This window comes from Ornithorhynchus anatinus, chromosome 16 (genome assembly GCF_004115215.2).
Source record: "Ornithorhynchus anatinus isolate Pmale09 chromosome 16, mOrnAna1.pri.v4, whole genome shotgun sequence".
Lineage (NCBI taxonomy): Eukaryota > Metazoa > Chordata > Mammalia > Monotremata > Ornithorhynchidae > Ornithorhynchus > Ornithorhynchus anatinus.
The window spans coordinates 41,762,657-41,775,997 of record NC_041743.1 but is presented as its reverse complement, the minus strand read 5'-3'; the positions used below and the strand labels follow the sequence as shown (position 1 = coordinate 41,775,997).

The following is a 13,341-nucleotide window of genomic DNA, read 5'->3' as shown; positions in this document are numbered from 1 at the left end:
GCCAACACAATCACCCCTCAGTGGGACGTCCCACAGCCCCCGCGGGGAACGGGAGGCCTAATTAATTAGCGCTTGTAAAGTGCTTTGAGATCCTGCAAGAAAAAGCCCAAAGGGTTTCGAGGGAAGGTGGGGGAGGAAAGAGAGGGTTTGATTGTTCCTGTCTGACTCCCTTCTCGCAGTTCCCCTCTTGCTCCGGGGCACGAGATGGTGTCAGCCGCCTCTGCACGGATCGTCCTCCTCCTTCTCCTCCTCCAAAAGCCGGGAGAGAAATTATCAGCCATCATCCTGCCCGGTGGGGTGGGGGCGAACATCTGCTGGGAGGAGCCATAAACAGCAGTGTGGCCTAGTGGACAGAGCCCGGATTTAGGAACCAGGAGGTCATGGGTTCTATTTCCAACTCTGCCACTTGTCTGCTGTGTGACCTTGGTCAAGTCACTTCTCCTAGACCTCAGTAACCTCATCTGTAAAATGGGGATTAAAAGTGTTAGCCCCACGTGCGACAGGGACTGTGTCCAACCTGGTTAACTGTATCTACCCCAGCGCTTAGAACTGTTCATGGCACGGAGTAAGCACTTAAGTACTGTTATTATTATTAAGTTCCTGCTAAGGCTGGTGATCCCACTGAGCAGAGGATCAGTCAGTCAATTACATCTTTTGGGTGCTTACTGCATGCAGAGCACTGTACTAAGTGCTTGGGAGAGTACAATGTAACAGAGTTGGAAGGCACATCCCCTTATCCACAAGGAGCTTACAGTCTAATAAATATATATATAAATTACAGATGTGTACATAGGTGCTATGGGTGGAGTGAATAAAGGGTATATTGTCAAGTATAAGGGTGATACAGAGAGGAGTGTGAGAAGAGGAAATGAAAGCTTAGTCAGGGAAGGCCTCTTGGAGGAGATCTTTTTAATAAGTATTTGAAGGAGGAGAGAGTGATTGTCTATAGGATATGAAGGGGAAGGGAGTTCCAGGCCAGAGGGAGGACATGCATGAGAGGTTGCCATGGGAGAAGAGACTGAAGTCCAATGAGTAGGTTGGAGCAAAGGGCACCAGCCGGGTTATAGTAAAGAATCAGAGAGGTAAGGTAAGAGGGGGCAAACTGCTGATTAAGGAATACTCAGATTTGCTGTTAGCAGGCTGGGGGGAGTCCGATAAAAGGGAGTCCTGGGCCTTATCACCTTTTCTGTCCTTCTCCCCACCAAACCCCAAGAGAGAAATTAATAAAATCAGCACCTCTACCCCTGGCCTGAGATGCATCCTATTTGCCATGGCTGAGCAGGCAAGTGACTATCTGCAAGGCTGGTTTACGGGGTTGAACCAGGGAAGAGATGAGACCAGTCGGGTCGGGGTCGGGGGAAGGAATGGGAGTGTCTATGTGTGACTCATGGAGTCCGGCTATCCGGGTCTTTTGTAGTGTTTTATCCGTAGCATTTAGAGTTTTGTTCCCTTATGGGACAGAACAGTCTGGAGGCAGGGTGACCCTTGACGTCCTGGAACCCGAGAGCCAAGTCCGGTGGGGACTACCAAAGCCAGGCCTTAGCTGCAGAAGGAAATGACAACTCTCCCCACGCTGACGCTGACGAGTGAGCAGGATGCACCCGGGGGCAGCTGCAGAAGGAATACAGGATATGTTTGACTTCTCCTCACTCAGGGTTGGGTCCACACCAGCCTCCAAAACTTCACTCTGCAGCCTCTGACATCTACATCGCCCTAATGATCTCCCTCTACAAGGGATAACACCACTGGCCCAGGTTTGCCCAGGTGGGTGGAGCTCACACCCAAATGAGTCAGATGAATCCCCGTGTTTGTCCGGTGGAGACCCAACCCCAGGGTCTTGCCTCAGGTAGCTCTCTGTCTCTCTGACTCTTTCTTTCCCTCCTTCCCCAGCATCTCTCTGCCTCGCATTCCCCGGGGAAGGTTCCTGAGCAGGGAGCGGCTGCCGTGTGTTGCTCGGAAAGGGCTCGTGTATGTCACGACTGCTGCCCCGGGTCGGGCCTGGGCCCGAGGCTTAGTCATTGTGATTGTGCAGATTCAAAACGTTCTCACCGCTGACGCCCCCTGGCTTGAGTTTTGGACGGGGAAAAAAATCCATTTTCCCTCTACTTTGCCATTTTGTGTCTCTAATAGAAAAATAAGCCAACGTGGAGTTGCCTGTTTAAGATGCCCAGACGCCCTGCCCCTTGCCATCCCGAGGATTCCCCCTGGGAGGAAGCAGAGGAGAGAAGAGGGCGGGTGTCCGGCGGGCGTTGACCAGCAGGCTGGCTTCCCCCTTACCTCCCGATGCACGTGCAAGATGCTTTGTGTCTCCGGCGGGGCCTGCTCGTTGTCATGTTTATCAGGAATAACAACAGTCCGTCACCATGCAGGCACTGAAACCTGCCTAGAGTCGGTGGGTTGGAGTTTCTGAAAGAGACCTCTAGTGACTGGTGCAAACTAGCACTGTCCTCCCCATCGTCATTTGTATCTACTGAGCTCCTACTATGTGCAGAGAACTGAATTAATGCCCACAGAGGGGAAGCCAGGCTGAAGTTTACCCTTACCCTGGACTTCTGTGTCTTTGGCACCTTGTGGACCCGGGGGGGGGGCACCTATTTTTTCTTAATGGTATTTGTTAAGTGCTTACTACTACTAATAATAATTCTGGTATTTAATGATGGTATTTGTTAAGTGCTTACTATGTGCAGAGCACTGTTCTAAGCGCTGGGGTAGACACAGGGGAATCAGGTTGTCCCACGTGGGGCTCACAGACTTCATCCCCATTTTACAGATGAGGTAACTGAGGCACAGAGAAGTAAAGCGACTTGCCCACAGTCACACAGCTGGCAAGTGGCAGAGCTGGGATTTGAACTCATGACCTCTGACTCCAAAGCCCGGGCTCTTTCCACTGAGCCACGGTTAAGGGCTTACTACATGCCAGGCACTGTACTAAGCACTGGGGTGGATACAAGCAAATCAGGTTGGACATAGTCCCTGTCCCACCTGGGGCTCACAATCTTAATCCCTGTTTTACAGATGAGGGAACTGAGGCCCAGAGCAGTGAAGTGGCTTGCCCAAGGTCACATAGACAAGTGGTGGAGCCGGGATTAGATCCTGACCTTCTGACTCCCATACCCGTGCTCTAACCATTATGCCATGCTGCTTCCCGTGTACCAGGCACCGAATTAAGCGTTGGGGTAGATACAAGCTAATCAAGTGGGACACAGTTCGTGTCTCACATGGGGCTCACATTCTTAAGCCCTGCTTTATAGGTGAGGTAACTGAGCCATGGAGAAATGAAGTGACTTCTATTATCATTATTAATAATAATAATTGTGATCTTTCTTAAGCACTTACTATGTACCAAGCACCGTACTAAGCACTAGATATAGAGGAATGAGATCAGACACAATCCCTGTCCCACAGTCTAAGAGGGAGGGAGAATGGGTATTGAATGCCCCATTTTACAGATGAGGAAACTGAGGCCCAGAGAAGTGACCTGACCTGCTGAAAGTCACACAGCAGGCAAGTTACTGAGCTGGAATTAGAACTCAGGTCCTCGGTGTCTCAGGTCCATGCTCTAGCCACTAGGCTTTCCCCCTCCCCGCTCTACCTCCTTGTCCCATTCCCCTTAGCAACAGCTTGGGGCTCTCATCCCTAGGTTGGGTGATAGCTCAGCAAATAGGCCCTTGAAGTCATTCTGCTGTGGGGCCCTTTTCCTTTGGCCTTGGGGAGAAAGAACCCCCAAAAACCCTCTGGCTGGGCCTGATCCTGCAGGGATGGGGAGTGCCTGGGCCTGACGAAAGAACAGAGAGATTTGACCACAAACACTTTAGAACACCCTGGAGTGAACAAAGCAAATCAAATCAATCAATCAATATATCAAGTGAATTTACTGGATGCAGAGCACTGTACTAAGCCTTTAGAAGAGTGCAATATAACAGAGTTGATAGACACATTCCCTGCCCACAGCGAGCTTACATTCTGGAAGAGGAGACAGACAAGTAAATAAATTACAGATATGTACATAAATGCTGTGGGGCTGAGGGAGGGGTGAATAAAGAGAGCAAATCTTAAGTGCAAGGGCAAAGTAGATCGGAGTGGGAGAAGAGTATTTCAGGGCTTAGTCGGGGAAGGCTTCTAAATGCAAATGACTTGATTTGAGAAGCAGCATGGCTTTGTGGAACAAACACAGGCCTGGGAGTCAGGGACACGGGTTCTAATCCCAGCTCTACCACTTGTCTGCCGTGTGATCCTGGGAAAGTCACTTGACTCCTCTGTGTCTCAGTTTCCTCATCTGCAAACTGGGAAGGTTCTCTCCCCATTAGACTGTGTTCTTTCCCTACTGGCCTTTGAGACAGAAATTTTGTCTGACCTGATTATCTTTTATCTACCGTAAACTGTGAGTTCCTCGAGTGACAGGGGCCACGTCTTCCACCTGTATACCCTTGTCCAGTGCTCAGACCAGTGCTTTGCACACAGTACACATATAACAAATACTATTACTACTATCCCAGTGCTTCATAGTGTCCTTGGCACACAGTAAGCGCTTAACCAATACCACCGTGATTGTTATTATTATCGCCTGGGCCAGGGCCTTTCTACAAGGTGGTTGCGTGGGGATAACTGTCCCTTTAAATGGCTGAACCGTCCCAGTGGCATTGGGGAGAGAAGGAAGGGTGCCAACAAACCGCTTCCTGGTAGGGCAGGGTCCCCAAAAGGGTGCAGTAGGAAATGCCAAGCAACCAGGGGGCCGGTCTGGGGAGGAGACCCCAGAGGACAGTGGGAGCAAAATTAGGAGGAGGGAGGTCATGGGGTGGGAGGGAGTTGCCAACATCCTCTCCCCAGGAGGAGCGGTGGGATGTGGAGGCCCAGGTCAGCCGTGCTCCCTCTGTCCCCTCGCCCTGGGCAGCCAGGTCTCCCCACTGGGTCCTAATGGCTGGATACCTCGTGGGCAGTGATGCACAGAGGGATGGGCTGGCTCCCAGAGGCAGCCAGTTCCAGCCGCCCAGATTAATCATTACTCAGCCCTAGGCCGATCAGGCGTGTGTGTTGTCCTGTGTGCTGGCCTCTCTCCCCTCCCCTTCCCCCAGTGCCCACTCCCTCCCCTCCCATCCGTCCACCCGCTGGAGCCCAAAGTCCACCCTAGAGGCCTGCCAGCACCACGCGACCCTAGAGAAAATCACCAACATCACCAACGTCCGGGGCTGAACCCTGAGGCCTGTGGATGATCTTTAACCCCCAGGCTACAGAACTGGGGCGGGGTGGGGGACAGGAGGGGTCAAGACACCAAAGTGTCTGGGGCCCGAGCCCTAACGTCCCTGCTACCCCCCACCTACTGGGTCCCGTAACATTCTGCTCCGGCCCCAGGGTGGTCCATCGTTAGAGGCACCGGAAAGCCCACCCTGACCCTCGGTGAGCCCTGAGCTGGATCCCTGCCCAAGCTTCCTCTGGTACTCAGGGTTGGCATGGTGCCCTCTGGGCATCTGACTCATCCCGGCTCTGCCACTTCTCTGCTGTGTGACCTTGGGCAAGTCACTTCACCTCTCTGTGCCTCAGTTACCTCATCTGTAAAATGGGAATTGAGCCGGGAACCCCCATGGGGGACAGGGACTTTGTCCAACCCGATTTGCTTGTATCCACCCCAGCGCTTAGTACAGTGCCTGGTACACAGTAAGTGCTTAACAAATACCGTAATTACTATTATTATTATTCCCTCTCCAAGCACTGCCTGGTTAGGATTCTGTCACCCAGAAGAAGTGGAGAGGGTGAGTTCCCATGCCCCCCTTTAGAGAGTGTGCCCCCCACACCCCAAGGCCCAGAGAGGTAGGGAGAATAGCCTAAAGTTACACCGCCAGCCAGGGCTTAGGGAAGAACCCAGGCATCCTCCTTCCCAGTCCAATGTTCCGGGTGTCTCCTTTGGGCTCTCAAAGAGGATGGAAACTGGGGAGCTGCCTCTGGGGCATACCAGGGAGAAGAAAATAGTTTTGGGGGGGCTTTGTGGGGTTTTTTTGTGGTATTTGTTAAGCACTTAGTATGTGCCAGGCACTGTTCTAAGAGCTGGGGGAGATACAAGGTAATCAGGTCAGACACAGTCTGCCCCACATGGGACTCACAGTCTTAATATCCATTTTACAGATGAGGTAACTGAGCCACAGAGTGTTAAGTAAATTGTCCAAGGTCACACAGCAACCTAGTGCCAGATTTAAGGCACTCAATTATCTTGGCCCCTCCTACCCGTCCTTGCTACTCTCCTACTACAACCCAGCCAGCACACTTTGCTCCTCTAATGCCAACCTAGTCACTGTAGCTCGATCTTGTCTAACTCGCTCATGTCCTACCTCTAGCCTGGAACGCCCTCCCTCTCCATATTTAACAGACAATTGCCTCCCTCTTCCCCCCCAATCCCGCTCAAAGCCTTATTGAAGACACACCTCCTCCAAGAGGCCTTCCCTGACTAAGCCCTTATTTCCTCTCCTCCCACTCCCTTCTGTGCCACCTTTGCACTTGCTTTTGCATCCTTATTCACCCCTCCCTCAGCCTCACAGCACTTGTGTATAGATCCATAATTTATTTATATTTATATCTGTCTCCCCCTCTAGACCGTAAGCTTGTTGTGGGCAGGGAACGTGTCTGCTATATTGTTATATCATACTCTCCCAAGCATTTAGAACACACTCTCCATACTGAGCGCTCAATAAATATGATTGATAGACAATGGCGGAGCTGGGATTAGAACCCAGGTCCTTCCCAGTCCCAGAGCTCTAACCACTTGGCAACTCTGCTTCTCCTAAATAGCTGGCATCTTGTTGCGAAGTCTTGTGTCAGGATCAATATTTGGCATGGTGTTGGGAGGCCCCTCTGCCCCCTCCCTCTACCTCTGACCCATGCTGAGGGCTTCCTCTGCCCCCTCCAGCCCCACTTCCTAAAGGAATTTACCTCTCTCAGCTACCCACTAACAACAATAATTACATAACTGTCTTTTATAATCCAAGCAAACATCAGTGAAGGTGAATTTCACCTTTGAAACAACAATAATTATGGTATTTATGAAGCACATACTAGGTGCTAAGCCCTGGGGTAGTTACGACATAATCATTTTGCGTACATCCCTTACTCCACACAGGCAATCTAAAGGGCAGAGAGAGCAGGTATTCTTTTCCCATTTTACAAATGGGGAAAGTGAGGTCCAAGAGGTTAAGTGACTTGCCCCAGGTCACACAGAGTTGGGGCCAGAACCTGTGTGCCTCCACTGTGTAGCGGGGGTCAGGGCAGCTGCCATTGTGTTTATTTTTTGGCTTTGTTTTTTCATATTTATTAAGCACTTACTCTGTGCCAGGCACTGTATTCATTCATCAGTCAGTCATATTAAGTGCTTACTGTATGCAAAGTACTATACTAAGCACTTGGGAAAGGAGAGTACAGCAATAAACAGTGAAATTCCCTGCCCACAACTAAGCGCTGGGGAAGATAGAAGCTAATCAGATTGGACACAGTCCATGTCCCACATGGGGCTCACAGTCTTAGTCACCATTTTCCAGATGAGGTAACTGGGGCACAGAAAAGTTAAGCAAGTTGCTCAAGGTCCCAAAGCAGACAAGGGGCAGTGCCAGGATTAGAACACAGGTCTTTCTGACTCCCAGCCCCGGGTTCTTTTCACAAGGTCACAGTGCTTATCCTTGGGTTCTCATCTTCCCTTCCCTGGGCCACCTCTGCATTCTCTGTCCTCCCCCGTGGCAGTCCACAGTGGCTGGAGCAGGGGCAGCGAGTTCAGGAGTGTCATGTCTGCACCCCCGACACACACACACACACCCCCAGCAGTGAGGGCCCCTAGCAGATGCCATCTCACACCCTGAACAAACTGAATTTCTTCTTCGAAGCCCCTTTCCCTTTGGCCAACTTTCAGATTTCTAATGATTGACCAGAACCCTATTATCGAACTGTCACGGGGTTTCCTGTTCAGTCCAACTAGGCCTGATTGGGCCAAGATATGCATGCATGAGAGAGAGAGAGAGAGAGAGAGAGAGAGAGAGAGAGAGAGAGAGAATGTGTGTGTGTGAGGGGTGGGGGGCATGCATGTGCAGAAACAGAGTGACTTTATAAACACCTGCCCGCCCCCTACCCCGTGTCGACATCTCAGTCCTGTTTCCATAACAGAGCCTTTGATAGCTATCACTAGAACCAAAAAGAAGCTACCAAGAACACATCAGTAACCTTGGGAAAATGTGGTGCTTCCAGTACTGTGACTTTCTGCCCCCAAACCTGGAGAGAGCCGGGTCCTGGTGACCCACTCACCCTGAGCCACCCAAGCCCAAACAACTCCAGATTATAAACTACCGCATGAAGGATTCAGGTTAGATATTGAAAAGAACTTCTGGGCAGGGCAGAAGTGGGTTGACTGAGCGAGACAGAACAATCCAAGTCAAGATACAAACTGCAACAGGAGGGATGAAGGTGAAATTTAGGAGGATTTGTTGTTGGGGCAGGAATGGGTGACTGAGAGAGGCTGCAGAATCTCCAACCCTACCAATTCATCAGGGAGATTTATTGAGCACTTAGAGCACTGTACTAAATGCTGGGGAGAGTACAATATAACAGCTAGAACAGCTTTGCTAGACATGATCCTATCCGGAGATCTTTCTTTTCAGTCAGAGGAGCTCATTGGCCTGTGTTCGGGGGAATTTAGTGTGGAAACAGGGGATTGGACAAAATAACCTCTGTGGACTCCAGGAGCATAAGTGTCCACACCCCAGCTGTGGCCTGCCCAGCTCAGAGTTCACAAACAACTACCTCAGCAGTCTTCCCTGGGGCCAGGCAGCAGGGGAGGGGAGAGTGTGTAGGTCAGGGTCAAGGTGCTTTCTGGATTGTCTCACTATTTTTCACCCTGTTGACAAAACTGGCGATGTTGGAATCCTTCTCTTTCATAGGCAGACACACACACAAACACACACACACTTTCTCTCTTTCGCTCTTTCTTTCTCTCTCTTCCTTGAACACAGGCACAGAGCCCACACTCAGGTAAAGGGCAAACCAAGCTGTTAAATGTCAGTTGAGCTGAATTTCTCAGTCTCCTTTCTCCGCTCCCATGACTTCTTTCCCTTTTCAGGTCCCTCACGTGCCCCTCCCACCACCCTGCCAAACCTCCTTGCCCTTCCCTACAACCCCCATTCTTTCCTCAATCAATGGTATTTATTGAACACTTACTGTGTGCAGAGCACTGTACTAAGCACTTGGGAGAGTACAATATAACAGATAGATTCCCTGCCCACAGTGAGTTTCCCCACTTTGTAGATGAGGCCCAGAGAGGTTTAGTGACTTGCCTACAGTCACCCAGCAGGCCACTGGCAGAGCCAGAACTAGGCATGTGCTCCTTCCTTTAGGTCCTGCTAAGTCAGAGGGAAAAGCTTGTGAAACCTTCACCGGCAGTTTTCAGCGAAGTAAAGCTCTGCCTCAGGTCCTTATCTGATCTCCTGATGTGCTGAGCTGTGAAGGCTGGAGAAAAGGGAGGAGGGAGGAGAAAATCCAAGGGGTCTTTCCTTTCTCGATTAGCCTGACTATCCTGAGCTCTGTAGCCAAAGCCTGTTTTCCGCCGGGTTGAAAGCAGTGGGGCAGACACTATGACCTCTGATGGACCCTCCAGCCCAAGGCTTCTGGGATGGCTCACCCAGGGGAACGTCCTTCTGTCTTTCAAAACTCTGCTAGAAGCTGTCTTCCTCCTAGAAGCCTTCCCAGATTAACCCCACTTCACTTCAGGCCTCCCCCAGTCTCCCCCGACCCCAGTAATCCCTGAGCATGGGATTTCTCTTTACGTACACCTATAGGTCTCTGTATGTCGGCATTCACCTCAAAAAACCCCACTCCTGCCTCAAGCATGGCCCCACTCCCCAACTCTTAAGGTAAAGGGCCCCCAGACCAGATGTTGCAATGCCCTCAGGGTGGCTGGGGTTTGTTCAGATTTTTTTTAAGGTTTTGTCCTCCTTCCTTCAGGTTCGTTTTTCCATGATCCGAGTCTGGGCCCTTCCTTCCCTCCCTATTAGACTGTCAGTCTTGATGTTCACTACCACGGCCAAGGGGAGATTAACTACTGATGACACTAAAGATACCCTAGATGTCCCTTTTCCCACACACCCCAAAGGTCTTTATGGAAGTTTCTGTGTCAGTGGGGGGCATCTGTGTCCCCCCCAAGTCCCGTAAACTCTGCAGTTGCTTCTGAGCCACGGGGCTCAGCGAGCAGAGCAAGCATGGTCAAAAATTAAAATGCCGGACACAAAGGCATTCGGTGCAGGCTCAGTACCAGACCAGCTCAAAACCGGACTGTCCAGTATGAAACTGGGTGGTTGGCCACTCAAAGTCCGGCCTAAAACCCCCAGGATGGGGTGGGGGCCTCTCACTCAGTTATGGGGACTGGTAGGCTTTCTGGCCCTTTCCAGGGGTTTCTGTCCGGTTGTTATTGTCTGGTTGTTACTGCTGTTCATTCATTCATTCAATTGTATTTATTGAGCGCTTACTGTGTGCAAAGCACTGTCCCAAGCACTTGGGAGAGTACAATATAACAATAAACAGATACATTCCCTGCCCACGATGAGCTTACAGTCTAATGGGGGAGACAGTAATATAAATAAATTACAGGTATATAAATAAATTACAAATATAAATAAATTACAGATATCACCCCATCTCCCTCTTCCCATTCCTGTCCAAATTCTGCAAACCGATTATATACATCACCTGCCTCCACTTTCTCTCTTCCAACTTCTTTCTTGACGCTCTACAATCCCTTTCCTCGCCCTTGACTCTGTTGAAATTGTGATCTCCAAGACTGCCAGTGATTTCCATGATTGGCATCATTTCCATCATTGGAGCTCACAGTCTAAGAGGTTGGGAAGTCAGGCATTTTATCCCCATTTTACAGATGAGGAGACTGAGGCACAGAAAGGTAAAGTGACTTGCCCAAGGTCACACAGCAGGCACGTGGCAGAGCCAGGATGAGATCACAGGTTCTTGACTCCCAGAACTAGGCCACGTGGCCTTTGTCCTCCTCCCTCCCTCACCCCCGTCCTTTTCCTCCACAACCCCATCCTCCAGTCTCTTGCCAAATCTTCCCATCCGACCGGGGGTGAGTGGGGCAGGGGTGTAAGACGGGGGCAGGGTCTTACACCCCAGAGCCGGCTCTGTCAGAAGTGAGGAGCCCGGTTCCAATCGAGGCCTCGTGCCAGCTTCCACAGCCAGCGTGGCCCGGGGAGGAAGCTCCCTCCATCCCTCTGGCTGCATCTCCCATTGCCCACACTAAAAGGTCCCTTTCATTATGTCTGCTGGCCTCCCCGGGCCCGCAGACAAACACGCAGGTGGTGGCGGCAAGGCCAGCGACAGCCGATCCAGGCTGCCCTCTCTCAGGGGCTCCAGCGGGCACCCTGAACTGGGTACCCTGCACTGGGCATGCACAAAGCGCTCCTATTGTACGGAGAGGAACGTTCCAAGCTCTCCAGGGACACGGGAGGGAGCGTGGGAGTTGGGGGATCTGGGTTCAGCCCACTCCTGCCTTCCCTCTCCTTCTTCCTCCTGCCTGCCCCACTGCACCGTAGCTGTAATTTATTCATTTCTATTAATGTCTGCCTCCCCCTCCCCTTGACTTGTCCAAGGTCCCACAGCAGACAAGTGGCAGAGGTGGGATTAGAACCCAGATCCTTCTGACTTCCAAAGCCTGTGCTCTATCCCCTAGGCTATGCTGCTTCCCCATCCTGCACCCTGATCCTAGGTGGTGGGCAGAGGTCAGGGACGTCCTGGACCCAGGTCCGAGCTAAGCCCAAGGGACCCGCACAGGACCTCAAACAAGCTCAGGGCCCAGGGAAGGAGCCAACAAACCACAGTTCTGTCAGCTTCCTAGTTTCATCTCAGTATTACTGGTTGCCAATCTTGCCCCCTGTTAGCGATTCTCCTGCCTCCAAGCCATCTGAGCCAGTTCCCCTCTGTGGAACATTCTCAGGCCTCTTTTTTGCCAAACCATATCTTCCTTCTTTCCAGATGCAACCAAAACAGAAAAAAACTCCTCCAGGAAGCCTTCCCAGATTGACCCTGCCTGTTAATTGTCTTCTGAGCACCTTCGCCCTACTCTCTCCTAATTGTGGGTATCTTCTGCTGCTATTTATACTCTGAAAGTTTTGTTGATTTTTTTTGCATTGTGTCACTGCCTAATTGCAGGTGCATGTGTCTGTGGTCAGCCCACCAACTCCCACTAGCTGCTCCTTCAGGCACGACCCATGTCATGTCCAAAAGAGTCCAGTGCACAGGGGGCAGGGCCCAGCACACCCTCAGGGCAGATTGGCGACTGGCTGTCCAACTGATGGTGGCTTGGAAATGGATCCCAGATCAAATTTCAGAGAGAGAGAGAGAGAGACTGAGTGTGGGTGTGAGGAAGATGCAAGCAAGAACCATGCACTGCAAGTAATCCCACCCCAGTATCTAGCCCTGCCACGCAGATAGCAGGATCATAGCAACCCCCTTCACAAAACTCCTCATAGTGATCCTGTGGGAAATGAATTCCAAATCCCAAATCACTTGACTTCCAGCCAGAGGGACTCCCCACAGGGGAGACCCAGCCCCTGAACCCTGGACTCCTCCCTCCAGAAGGAACTAGAAGTGCTTGTTGTGACCTGGAACAAGCTGCTTGGGAGACCCAGCTGGGTGCCAGAGCCCAGACGGGGCCTTGCCTCCTTCAGCCGCCACCTCCCACACACACCCCCAAACTCAGCAGGGCAGCCAGGAGCCAAAGACCACCGAGGCCACGGGAGAACAGGTCTGGGCAATCCGGAAGACTGGTGACTTTGGGGAGCCCAGGCTTCCTCCTACCCCTCCCCAACTCAGACCCGTGGAGACACCCCCCAGGGGAAGCAGGGGCCTGGGGGAGGGGGCAAACTGAGGCAGAGGCCAACCTAGCAGGGGTGGGGGGATCCCTGAGCATTTCAGCAACAAATTGAAGAGCCCCAGAGGGATTCAAATCAGCATGCAAATACAGTTTTGTTCCTTTTGAGAAAACAGCTTATGCCAATAAGGGAACAACATGCAAATAAAATGTCAATTGAATGTAAATGAGCCCCTTCTTTTTCTAGAAGCCACAGCACCCCATGCATCAGGCTTGTAGCCTTTTCCCCCATGTTCCCATCCCCATCCCCTCTCTCACATCTGGGTCAAGATAAAAATAATAATAATAATGGTATTTATTAAGCGCTTACTATGTGGCAGACACTGTACTAAGCACTGGGGTAGATACAAGCAATTTGGACTGGACACAGTCCCCGTCCCATGTAGGGCACACAGTCTCAATCCCCATCTTACCGAGGCATAGAGAAGTGAAGTGATTTGCTC

The 13,341-nt window shown here is 51.3% G+C and overlaps 1 protein-coding gene across 6 annotated transcripts in view; it reads left to right on the top strand.

The window, feature by feature from the left end:
* Nucleotides 1-13,341, top strand: part of SYNC (syncoilin, intermediate filament protein) — a 40,164-nt gene that overhangs the window by 705 nt on the left and 26,118 nt on the right. For 3 of the 6 annotated variants that reach the window (XM_029081238.1, XM_029081239.1, XM_039914369.1), the window contains 2 exons: nucleotides 1,655-1,764; nucleotides 12,001-12,100. The exons of 1 other annotated variant lie outside the window; for it this stretch is intronic. The gene's annotated coding sequence lies outside the window, so the exon portion shown is untranslated. The remainder of the gene's footprint in view (nucleotides 1-1,654; nucleotides 1,765-12,000; nucleotides 12,101-13,341) is intronic. 2 more of the 6 variants (XM_039914368.1, XM_039914371.1) reach the window with 1 other exon arrangement.